This window comes from Calypte anna, chromosome 5A (genome assembly GCF_003957555.1).
Source record: "Calypte anna isolate BGI_N300 chromosome 5A, bCalAnn1_v1.p, whole genome shotgun sequence".
NCBI lineage: Eukaryota > Metazoa > Chordata > Aves > Apodiformes > Trochilidae > Calypte > Calypte anna.
Genome location: NC_044251.1, coordinates 11,568,099 through 11,581,107, shown reverse-complemented (window position 1 = coordinate 11,581,107; position 13,009 = coordinate 11,568,099). Strand labels below are relative to the sequence as shown.

Sequence of the window (13,009 nt, the reverse complement as noted above, 5' to 3'; positions counted from 1 at the left end):
TATTTATGAATAAATGAGACCTCCACGTACACAAAGCTAACATTCAGTTCTAACCTTTCTATCAAAATTTGGGGTGAAATACTCTGGAATACCAGTGTGGCCCAATCTTCATATTATATCCACTACAAGCTTTAGTGGGCCATTGCAGTGTTGATGTGACCCAGTTGCACATTTCAGGGATTTTATGAATGTACCATTGCTCTCAGTGAAATTGTTCATATAACTTATTAAATTATCAAACCATCAAAATGTTTCCCTACAGATAAGCAATTCCTCCATGTCCACAACCACAGTACAAGTAATTAATATTTTTGATCCCCAGTGTTGAGGGGAAAGTTGTGTCAGCAGAAGATTAGCACTGTTGTAATTTAGAAATATGTTCTCTAAATTCACATGATTGATTTTGTAACACACCACACTGTGCCTATTAATTTTTGTGCATTAGCATATGTTTGCTCATTAAAGGAAAGTGTGGGTCTTTATAAAGAGCCTTTCATCAACTTTCCTATCACTATCCAGAGCTTTTCCTGTGTACACTTTGGACAAGTTGTTTATTACAGTGGATTCATTTTATATTACATAGGATCAGACATTCAGTAAACTGTGCTTGATTTTTAGCAAGTGATATGTGTCCACAAGCTATAGTTAATGGCAAATTTTTTGAGGTAGCAACAGTTCTGCTAGCTCCAGTTTTGTTCCTAATGTAAAGCATTGGCTTCTGCTGAAATTAAATGGGATAATTTTTGTTGGTTTTTATTTCTGTTGAACTAAAGTGTTCTTAATTGTTTATGGACTCTGTGCTCAGTAAATGTATTAGAATAGACAGTGATGGATGCAACAGTGTTGATTCAATGTAATTGTGAAATATATGCTCAAAGTAGGCTGCTAGCACTTCACCATGTGAGATGTTACATGGCCAAACATGGGTACACTGTAAATACCTAGGATTATGTAAAGAGGTGTGTGATGCTTTATTGTTATGTAGGATATTTGTAAATCAAAGCCACAAAAAGAAAAGTCTGATCCTCATCAGAGTATCATTCAGCACTTAATAATATTTTGTTTTCAAAATACATTTTGTACCTTTAAAAAGTGTTGTGGAGCTTTTACAGTGTAGAAAAATCTTGTTACCTGTATTTCTGTCCTTCTAATGAGCCTTTTACTGATCTTAAAATTGATTATGGTCATGGGCTGCTTAAAAGGTCTTTTTTTGTAAAGTTACAGTTTATTTATACATAATTACATACACATACATATGTAGATATATGTATGTATGTATTATCAATATAGGTGCATAAATATACATCCCTAACTAAGCTTTTCAGAGACTCAGGACTCTTTAATATTTTGGAATATTGACTTTTGCCACAAACTGGATGAATCATTTCTGTCTCCCTTTTCATACATACCAGATTCCCTATATATTTCAGATGCCCATAAATTATCAAGCAGCATTGATTTACTGTAGATGTAATTTACATTTGTAGATATATACTTGGAAGAGTTCCCAGAAGTTTTAAGCAGGTATGGAACACCCGCTTAGAGTTGTGCACTTTCTGTGACTACTTAGCACAAAGTGAAGAGCTTTGCAATGTGTGGAAAGAACATAAAAGCAGAGATTTCCTTCATAGAAAAATCCTGCTAAACTGAGGAAACATTAAATAAAAAGGGTTTTGGAGAAAATACTGTAAGAACCTGTAAAATACAATAGAGCATATTTTGCCATTAATTATATATTTCAGTTGCTAATCATGCTTCTCCTGCTCAACTGTGTATGTCAATTAGTAACTGCTAGGAACTGTGGAAAGTTATTATTATTTGTGGGCTTTTGTTTCTCACCTCTGTGTTCCCCCTTTGAGTCCCGTGCTGGGATATATGGACTTCAGGAGTCTAGATCCAGAAACACTGCTGCACTGCAAGGCAAAACCCCCTTACCTGTGCTTCCTTAGCACCCTTTAGATATTGTTCCAGTTTTAGAGCTGAGTCTTCCGAAAAGTCCCCATCTGTTATTTAATTATTCTGATCATTTGACCTCTGATACAGGGCTTTTCTCAGAAATCTGTGCCATTACCTTCTTGTCCTATCTGATAGATGACCCAAACATGCCAAACTAGTTTAACTGCAAATGTAGCTAAGGATAGTCACACACCTGAAGAAACACAAATGTCACTGGGATGTGGTAAGTATGTGAAATTTACATGAGAACCCATTACAACAATTAAAGAATCCCATATGAATCTGGAAGATGCTGCTTTCTCATAAATCATGGTTGTTATGAAACTGGATACTCAGTTTGAAAGGGAATTGAGTACCTTTGGGCTTTTTCAAATTTGGATTTTTAATAGAATTTTATAAGATGCTTCTTGTGGTAGGCAAGTTTCTAAATCAGCACTTCTTTACCTGTGGTAGGAAACAGTTTCTAAATCACTGCTTCATAGCTTGGGATTCCCAAAATCTTCATACCAAAGGAAAATTTTTGGATTCTTCTTTTTTAAAATTATTCTGTAGTTTTTAGGGGATATGCATACTTTTACTTCCTCTGGATTCTTTCCTCTAGGAAAACAAAAAAACTAAACAGCATGGTGTAACCTTCCTCTGAAAGGCTCCCCACCTCTGTCTGACTTGGGGACTCCCAGGGCTCCATGAGCTCCTGAAATGCTCTTGCAGCCACTGGGTAGTAAGTGGCTTCTTCGTTTTGAAATCCTTTCCAAACTTGAACTCAAAAAATGGATACAGTGTCTTTTCAGTTAAATACTTGGCTTCCCTTCTACCAAGTCAGAAAGAGGCCATTTATTTCTTATGTGGTCATCCCAAAACTCCATTGCTGCCTTTTGTATCCACTAAGAAGTTTTCCATATACAGTTGATTGCTGAATGTCATAAAACCTTAAATTTTGATCATCCAAATAAACTTCTTGTTTATTATTTTATTAATAGTTGCCTTATATTTATATACAGTGAAAGAAAGAAAGAAAGACAGAAGAGAGAAAAAAAGAAGGAAAGAGAAAGAAAGAAGAAAAAGAGCAAGAAAGAGCACTGTGCTATAAAACTAAAGACAATCTATGACAATTGGTAGTTTCAGAAAGGGGTGGTGTTGCAATTGTTTTTTTCATCTTGGTAAATGTATTTCTTCCAGTTTAATAGGCACTACTGGGCTATGTATTAGGTTAGAAACTTTAGTTTTCATTACACTCAATAAACCCATTGCTTTTTAGTCAATCCTTATGGCATTTGCTACTAAATGCTGTGAGTTTATTCATATGTCTGGTGATACCAGTCAGCCTTCCTCAAAAAAACTAGACATTTAAAATCCCTCAAAAGCTTTCTTCTTAACAAGTACATCTCCAAATCCTGATGGCTCCTATTTCAGCAGAACTCTGTGGTTTTGAGAATTTTACTAAATTCCTAGATTACAATACCAAGATGTAAACTGGAATATATTTTCCTCCTTACATGAGGCAGCCTTACAGACATAGTAGAAGCCAGACAGTTGTTTTTACCTTATGGTGAACATAAAGCCTCTTTAGATACACAATTCATTCAGTAGCTGTAGGAGTAATGTGGAAAGAGGGTATGGTGGAGGACAGCAGCTGGGAAGTGTGAACACCACTCTGCCTCACTCCTGACACCTTCTGATATTCAGAAGATGTGAGAGTGACTAAAGGACTCTTTGTTTTGTTAATTACAGAAGAGAAAATAGCCCAGTCAGGTGATACTACTTATTATGTACAGTATTCAATGCTTGGTCCTAAAACTACTTTGCCAGACTTTTAAACCTATGGTTAGCATGCTTAAAAAAAAAGGTTTTAGGGAAGACTGGAAATTTAGAACTTAGGTTACTCTGATATGAAAATCAGAAACAAAAGCAAGCACCTACCCATATGAATGTTTAATGATTTTTAAAGACAAATAGGAAATCAGTGTTTTTGCTAGAAAGAGGTCATCAGGCTCTCATTTTGTCAACTGATACATTTTGGAGGAAGAATTTAGACTCCATTAGAAACTGAGCTGATTAATGTGAAAATGTGTGGGAGGTTGAGCTTACCTTTCCTGTAGCTGAGAAAACAGCATTGGGAGAAATGCCAAGTAGTGAAGAAGTAAAAAACCCAATTTTTCTTCTATTGCAAGGAGACTGGATGTTTCAAGTGCAACATGCCTCCCAGTCAGGGGTGCTCAGAACTGGAAGTCAGCCATATACCTATTGCTCTAGACTTTGTCATGCTTCCTCATTTTGGAAAGATATTTATTTGACCAAATAATTTTTTTCCATCAGATATTCTTTGGAGGACCCACTTCCTTTCTTCCAGTTTGTGCAGGAGGCAGTATGATTGGAAAGGCTGGGTCAGGAGAAGTGTGATAGGGAAAATAGGAGCAGATAGAAGACCCCATTTCAAACTGTGATTTTGCTGATTCAGTGTAGATGATCAGCTGCTCTCAGCATTGCTCTGGGTATCTGATGATCAAGGTTCAGTGATGAAGAAAAAAAAATCTGTTCAGTGAAGACAGCCTTTTGCTAAGGACGTTCCATGTCCTTCTCTTTAAGAGCTCTAGAAAGAAGTGCTGGTGGGTGTACTGGAATATTCTTATTTGTTTTCGTCCACTACTTAGCTTCAAATCCATCTCCAGCAGTCATTCCCATCAATATTTTTTTTTAAAATGTTGAACATACCTCAGTCCCTGAGTTCCATCAGATGTCTTTGCTTGAACTGGATTAATCTTTCTGTCTTGTTTTTGCTTGGAGACATGGTATTACTAGTTATTATTACATTTTAATCTAATTCCCAGACTGGCATTCAGTGTCAGCACAGGCTTGTAGGGATCCAGTTAATACCAGAGAGTGCCTTCAAAACTGGGCAGCTGGATTTGGGCTGCTGAGTACAGCTTATTTGCACAGCCCTTTCCTCCAGAATCCTCCAGAACAGGCTAAGGGTGACTGCAGAGCAGGGTACTTGCCTTTGAGCATCAGATGCAGCCTGCTGGCTTTCAGTTGTGTGCTTCCATGTCAAGATTATTCAAAATACATTTTGGGAAGGTGTGTGAAGATCTGGCTGTATGGCCAGTATGTTGAACAAAAGCTATAGAGAGTGGCAGAAGTTGGGTGATTTTTTTCCTGTATCATCATTACAAGTTTGGAGGCATCCTGGTAGAGTTACAGAAGAATTCACATTAAATTGACACAGTGACATGAACTCAGTTCAGCAACCATTCCTGTCTTTCCCTATCAAACATCTGTTTTAGAACATAATTTCAGGGAAAAATAATCATCTGCTGCAAAGTAGACATGTATTGGCCTCACTTACAAACATATCTCTATCTGTTTCTGAAAATATTGCAGTACAAAATATCATTGTAAAAAATAAAAATTGCTTTCCTGGATTTTCCACTATCAGATTAATTTCTCTTAAGTAATCCTGGCAGTCTTGCTCTTCTCAAAACACAATACAATTTCTTTTCTCTGAAGTAAATTCCATGGCAGTTATGAGATTCCATTTTTAAATTAAAAAGCAGGTGTTTTCCAGTATCTGTTAGTTGACTTTCTGTCACTGAAATATCTTAAGAAAACATATAGGATATTCTAATTGTTATCCTGATATTTTTTAGTAATCAAAACTCTTCAGTTGTAATTCAGCTATTCCAATGATACAGAAATGTGAAAAGTAACACAAAAAACTATAAAACAAAACAAGGCCGTCACGGTTATCAAAACCAAAACCCTTTTATCTATGTTTTTAAGAGATTAATTTATTGTATTCTATAATAAGAAAAATGGAACTGTTTAAATAACATCAAGGTTGAGCACCAAAACAATTGAATCTAGCAAATGTGAAAGAAAGCAAACACCCTCTTCTTTTCTCACAGTGGTATTTAAAAAAAAAAAGGCTGAGGCACATCATGGAACAGGGAGAAGCAACAGTCAAACCATGATAAATAAAATGAAGTAATGTTCAGGGAAAAAAATTGAGCTATAAGTAAACAATAGTGAAATCAATTTGATCTTCTAAAAACTTTATTCACTGAATTTCTTGGGGAAAAATTCAGAGGAGCTGTCTGCTTTGGATTAATAGCTTTAAATGGGAAAGCTGATGATCCCATTAGCTCTGGGTGTTTTAAAAAGAAATAAGAAAAGCCCATGCTGAATAGTTCATTGTGTAAGAGATAATTAAAAAGTAGATATAAAAAGAGTCGATAAAGGGGGAAAGAAGCCATGGGAGATGAGGTTAATTCTGATTTTCTATACTAAAGTGCCTTTTACTAAAGGTAAAAAGGAAAGGCCTGTTAGTGCCCCCTAGTACACAACACTCTCCAATATGCATTTTGTAAATGCAAGAACTTCACTTGAAATTTCCTTCCTGCATGCTGTGTGGAGATGTGGAATCACAGGAGATCAAAGAGGAACATTCATACTGGGGCAAAACCTGCTGAAATGCATGTATGTTCATGGACAGCTTTATAGTCCTGGTTTTCATGCCTGACTTCTCTTATGGCTAAAAATACTATGAAATTGATTATTAAAATCTTCTGGTAGAGGACTTACTTTCTGACAGTGACTTCTCACTTGTGTGATTAGTAGATGTCTATGTCTTGATCCAGTCCTGGACAATATGGGCTATCATAAAGCCCATGTAGAGGCCCAAATTAAAATTGCAGTCATGATTCCTTAGTGTGATTGTTCCTTAGTGTGATTCATTCCAAAGTGTGATTATTCAGTCATTGTGAGTTCACTTCAGTCTCTGGACAAAGAATCCGTGCTCCTTTCAAAGTACATATGGCTTAGCTACAGCAGAACTTCCTAACATGGGCAGGACTTGGTTGGATGTGGCAGGCTGTAGTCAATGGGTTTGCCCATCATCCAAGTGATCAACCCCACTAGAAAATGCCCTCCTTGTGTTGCTTGTTGCAGTCCTTTTGCCAGGGTATCCCCTTTCTGGGGTTCAGGTTTGCTCTGGCACACGCATGGTACCACTAGCCTCCCCCAGGAATGCCACTGGTTCCAGTTTAGCACAGTTCTGAAAGTCGTTGTCATTGTCTGTGTCCTTGGTAGTGAATTTCTGATTGTCATGGAGACAAGGTTCTGTGTCCAGGCTCAGATCATCAGTGGCTTTGCCTTTGTAGAGACCGACCCTTGTTTGGTTTGAGATTCTTCATTTTCCATAGGAATGGTTTGAGCACAGATCCTATGAGGAGAGGCTGAGGGAGCTGGGGCTGTTCAGCCTGAAGAAGAGGAGGCTCAGAGGAGACCTCATCACTCTCTATAACTACCTGAAAGGAGGTTGTAGCCGGGTGGGGGTTGGTCTCTTCTCCCAGATGACTTTCAACAAGACAAGAGGGCATGGTCTTAAGTTGTGCCAGGGGAAGTTTAGGTTGGATATTAGAAAGAATTTCTTTATGGAGAGGGTGATCAGGCATTGGAATGGGCTGCCCAGGGAAGTAGTGGATTCTCTGTCCCTGGAGATATTTAAAAAGAGACTGGACGTGGCACTCAGTGCCATGGTCTAGCAACCACAACAGTGGTTCAAGGGTTGGACTTGATGATCTCTGAGGTCCCTTCCAACCCAGCCAATTCTATGATTCTATGCTTCTTTGATTCTATGGTTTGTACTGTCCCTGTTTGGTTTCAGCATCTAGGTTTGCAAGTTTAACTCCAAGAGCTGCTATTTAACTGATGCATGTATCCATTTTCTAACCAGTGGTTATCATGAACAGAGCCAAATCCATACTTGTAATCCTGCCAGCTCCTATCAAAGTCAGCAGTACTGTTGGCTGTAATGTGCAGGATCACTGCCCAGCCACCATCGTGCATGGTACCATACACCCCAACTGGGTCCTCCTTTCGTTGGATAATGTAAAGACCATCTCTGGAATTTCACTTGGAGTATTGAAAAATCTCAAACCAATCCCTTGGATAGTCTGAGTAGGAAAGAAAAAAAAGTTTTTAAATAAATTTCTGTTCAAATAATAAATTTTAGATATTGAATTCTGTCCTTTAAAGTGATTGAATGATTGCTGATTCTGTCTGGAAGCTGACTCTGACTTCATCCTAGCTGGTGGGCACCTACTCAGCTAAAGGAGAAAGATTTTAGGGCTGAACATGCAGGCAATGTTCAGAAATTCAAAAAAGGTTTTGTTACTCTGTCATACCACAGAAGTGTGATTTTGCATTTATGACAGAGATATGGTTGAAAAGCCAAAAGTTATGTACAAACAATTCCTTGTCCTTTGTTTTTCCAGTTTGAGCAGTCTGAAAGTTTGCAATTCCCTGTGCCATTGTTTTTAATTATGGCCCAATGCAGGGTCATCATTTTTAATTATGAGAGCAAGCCTTATGCTCCACAAATACATCAAATTTCTCTTTATATAATTTATACTTCAGGCATCTGTAACATCCTTGCATTAAATTCTGATTATTACGCCATTAGTTCATTGATAAAAGGGAGATATTAAAGCACATTTCTTACTAATACAAAACTTAAAAACATTTGAGGTTTTTCTTAGGATGTCACTCAAACTCCAGGCTAAATCTTACCACTGATCTGCAGGCAGTACTATAGAAAACCAATGTCAGAAAAACAGGTGAAAGGGCTTTTCCACTGTGTTGCTCATACACTGCACACAGAGGGTGATAAAAATGGCCTGTAAGGCTTGGACTGACCCTCTCCATTGGGCTGAAATATAGAGATCATTTTTCAAATGCAATTTTTTATAGGGTAACTTTTTGCTATAGTATGGCAGCAAGCATCCCTGAGAGTCAGGCACAATGCTCTGCTTTTTATAATTGACTGTAAGACTTATATGAGTCAGAAAATAATTTATTTAAATATACATTTCTGTATGTATGAATCCTTATGCAGAGAATTTCTTTTGTAGAACAGGTTGCTATTCAATGTCTGTTCTGTTCCTCAGAAATGTGTTTATGAAATGAAATCACTCACTTCTCCATAGAGTTGCAAGGCATGGAATTATTGCATTATATTATGGAATATTTTTCATTTATATTTAAATTAAAACTTGACAGTTTTGATATCACTATGAGAAAAAAATCTACAGACCACCTGTGATGTAAAATGACAATTCTTCAGGCTGTTCTGTCCTAACAATGACTGGTAGGAATTTAGACACTGTATTTAGAACTTAATTTCTTTTCTTCTGGGAAACTGAGATAATTCAGCAAAAGTATGGCAAGAAATCCTAAGGTTGTTTTCAAAAATTGGCCAAAAAATTATTAAAGGAGAATACTTCTGAAAATAAAAATTTAAAATAAAAGCTCAAAAAAAAGCCCCTCTTCTCTGCCTAAGTCACTGAGCTTCTGTCAGTCCTTTCACTGTACACATTGTTTATCTTTTCTGAACAGAAGAACAGTCTGAAAAGAGTCAGTCTCATTGTATGGTCTTGTGACAAACAGATCAAAACTACACTGAACAGTTTGGTTCGTGTTAAAAAAAACCAAAATCCAAAAATCACCCAGCTTTCTAGAAAGAGAAAGGGACCGTGAGTGACTACTTTATCTACTGCTGGTCATATAAGGACTTACATCATGCTGTCTTCTTCACAGAATTATTAAATTTATTCTCTTCCAACTGGAAAGTGTTGTTCTGTTTGGAGTACTCATCTGGTTCCCAGTCTACTCTTATTAAGGTCCACTCTCCTCTTTTTCTTTCTCATGTCATGTTGTCCTTTACTGAAATAGTGCTTCATCCTGGATAGTAAGCCCTGATGTACCATGAGGACAATTACATTTGTAACCAGCCTTTTCTTTGTTAGGGTAAATTCTGGTAGATAATTTAGTTCTTTTATTATGTAGTGTTAGATACATTGTTCATTAATTGTCTTAGTAGCTTTTCTGCACCTCCTCACTGCAAATTCATCTCCTAGAAAACCAGATTTGGACACAGTATTGCAAGTGATTCTTCTCTGTCAACATATTCTAGGGTTGCCTTTGTATTGCTCATTTTCCTTTAATCTAGAGTTTGGATCTTCATAACTGATAAGGTCCTCACCTTGCAGTAAGACCTAGAATTTTGTACTATATTTTTTATCCCCACAATATTACTTGAGAGCTTCTGATTTATTTTTTCCTGTGTAATATTCTGATTCTTTGTATTGGCATTTCCAGGCTTCGTTTTATCATTAAATTTTGTCAGCACATTCTTATTTTTTTGTCATTTTACTTAATAAGAGTACTGAAAAGATTCCTTACAAGCAAAGACTTCCAGCTTGCCCTTGACTTTGTGGTAATCTTTTTTACCAAAGTCATTGTAATTTTGTTTTCAGTCTCTACTGAAATTAGAATGTCACCCTACCTTATCTAATTTAATATTTTATGAAGTATTGCTTTGCAGAAGTCCAGAAGAACTAAACCTGTTGAATAGTATTATTGAAAGTATCACTATTGTGTTAAATATAGCCCTTTATACTTGATATTCACAAATTTAATGGTACTTTTGAGCCACTTATGAAAGCTTTACAGGAGTATATAGACCTTCCAAGTTTTTACTTTTATGCTTTTCGTGGTTCAATAAAATCTACAGCCATGAATAGAATACTTTAAATCTCAGTGCTATCTGCATGGCACTGTTAAATATCCTGTTAAATATTCTCCTGGTAGAAACATCCTGACTCCAAACCTAATTCCATGATTTTGTAGAATGATTATTTAAGTGATTTAATATCATGATGTCCAACCCAGCAGTAAAAACAGTGACACTTGTATTCACCATTTTTGATAAATATTGATATATTGATATATATTGATAAATATTGATATATTGATATATATTGATAAATATTGCTAAATATAACAACTTCTGTAGATAGATAATAAGGAAATAATTTAGGCTGATTGTTATAGGTTTCATTCTGAAAGTTGATCTTATAAACCCTCAAGTGCTGTCAGTTAGAGGAGGAAAATGAACCAGTCTCAAAACTGGCTTTTTGTACATTTTATCTGGGATCTGCTCTGGGAAATGTGTTAGAAAACCTACCAAGCTGGACCTTGGAAGATAGATGGGCCAAGGGATGCCTTGGTTATAGGGACCAATGTGATTTAGGTGATGAGGTAACAGAGGTAATCTAGACATGATTGTCCTAAGAATTAGTTTTTAAATGCCACAAAATTCTTTTTTTACAAAAAAACCTGTTAATTTATCTTGAATTAGATGAGAGCTGAGAAAGAGTTTTATAGATTCTGAACCATGGGGAATGTTCATCTTGCAAAGTACATTTGCAGGGCTAATTCTCAAATACATAGGCTGAAAATGTTACAACGGAGCAATAAAGAAAAGCACAGTGTGCATCCAGATCACTCATTCTACACCCAGATCACTCCTTCTTTTCCTGAGTACCTTTTTTGTTGCTGTTACCCAGCCTCTCATAGTCTCTTTGGGGGAGAGATGGGCATTAGCCAAGATCACTTCCTCTTTGGTGCTCACTGACACAGTGCACAGAGAGAGAAAGAAGACAATAAATCCTGCTGAGCATCTTCCTTCCAAAGTCAGTCTTCCTGCAGCAGTACAGAACTGTAACACAGACTGGAATTGAAAGTGGAAAGATTTTTTACTTTTAGTATGAAAATACTGAAGGAGAAAGGGATTGAAACACCTAACTTCAGTACAGTCAACCTCTGCCAAAATTGGCTTCTCCCATCTTTCAAAGACCTCTCCTTTTCCTGATGTCCACACCCTGAGTGCTCCATTCCTCAGACACAGAGCACTGGGCTGCAACCCTTACACATCTCTCACCTCTGTCACCTTCTGCCATGCTGGACAAGGAAACAGAATGTGATTTTGTGACAAAAAAACACATGAATAATGTCATGCCAAAAAGAAGAAGCACATCTTGTATTAAACAGAATTGAATTTTGCTTATTTCCTGAGTCCAAACTGTAACAAGATGGAGGCACCAGTGGTCAAACTGGTAGAAACAGTAACGGTGGCTCTTCTGATGGTCTGTAGCTCAGACAGTACTTAAAGATACAGTTTTCCAAGTGCAGGGAATATTTTCATGCACTGGGGCACATCTGGACTATGGTTTTTATGAAATTCTGTCTACAGCTTTAAATAATAAAACACAGGCTTAAATCTGATCTAAAAAAAAAAAAAAAAAAAAAAAAAGAAAAAGTGAAAACAACTTTTTAAATCTCTTCAAAACCCACAGCTGTTCAATATATTGAATCAAAACAGTTTTGAGCCTTGTTTCATCCTCTTTTGGGATTACATATCAGTAACCCTGCATCCAACACAGCGAGAAGCTTTGGGCTATTACTGGACTAAATCCTGAGGTCCTCTCTTAGGCAAATCCCAGTTTGACTGAAGAGGCATTTCTGTATCAGTAACAGCTTGGACTGAGTCAGGATAACAAATGTTTCCCATGCTCTCAAAGGACACATTTACTTAGACTCAAGCCAAACCCTTAATTTCTTTATTTTTTAAGGACTGAGCTCCCCACAGTGGCTTTGCTGAAGGCAGAAATTTGCTCTAGCAAGCAGCTCTCTGGTCAGAGCTTATTTCCCAGCAGTGCCAGCACAGGGGCTACAGAAGGCAGTGCCCTTCTCCTCACTGTTGCAACAGAGCCACATTCCTTATAAACCTAATGACTTAGCAGCAGATTCAGCAGTTTCCTGGAGTGGAAAAAATATTCAATGCATTTTTTTAAAAAAATGTTCAAGATAAATAATTGCAATAACGTTCAGGTTTGAGAGTTAATTTTTATGCTTACCATACAGAAAACCAGCAAAACAGAATTTTCTACTCCACCTAAAACTATTCAGTAACAATGCTGATTTACTATTAAGATACAATTTGCTATTTTATGCAAAGCTGGTTATTTGTCATTAGGATTGGAAGGAACTGGAAAATTGCCCTCCATGAGATTTGACACAAGGTTTCCCTTAGAGCATTTAATTTTTCCAGCGCCTGAATTCCCAAATGTCAAGTTTTGTTTTGTTTTTTTCACTAAAAGCTTCTATTATTGTTGCTATTATTAATTATTATATTGCAAATTACTTAAAATCAAAA

The 13,009-nt window shown here is 36.8% G+C and overlaps 1 pseudogene; it reads right to left on the bottom strand.

Annotated features, from left to right (window-relative positions):
- Positions 1–6,789: 6,789 nt before the first annotated feature.
- On the bottom strand, positions 6,790–11,753 carry LOC115598431 (annotated as a pseudogene).
- Positions 11,754–13,009: the final 1,256 nt, after the last annotated feature.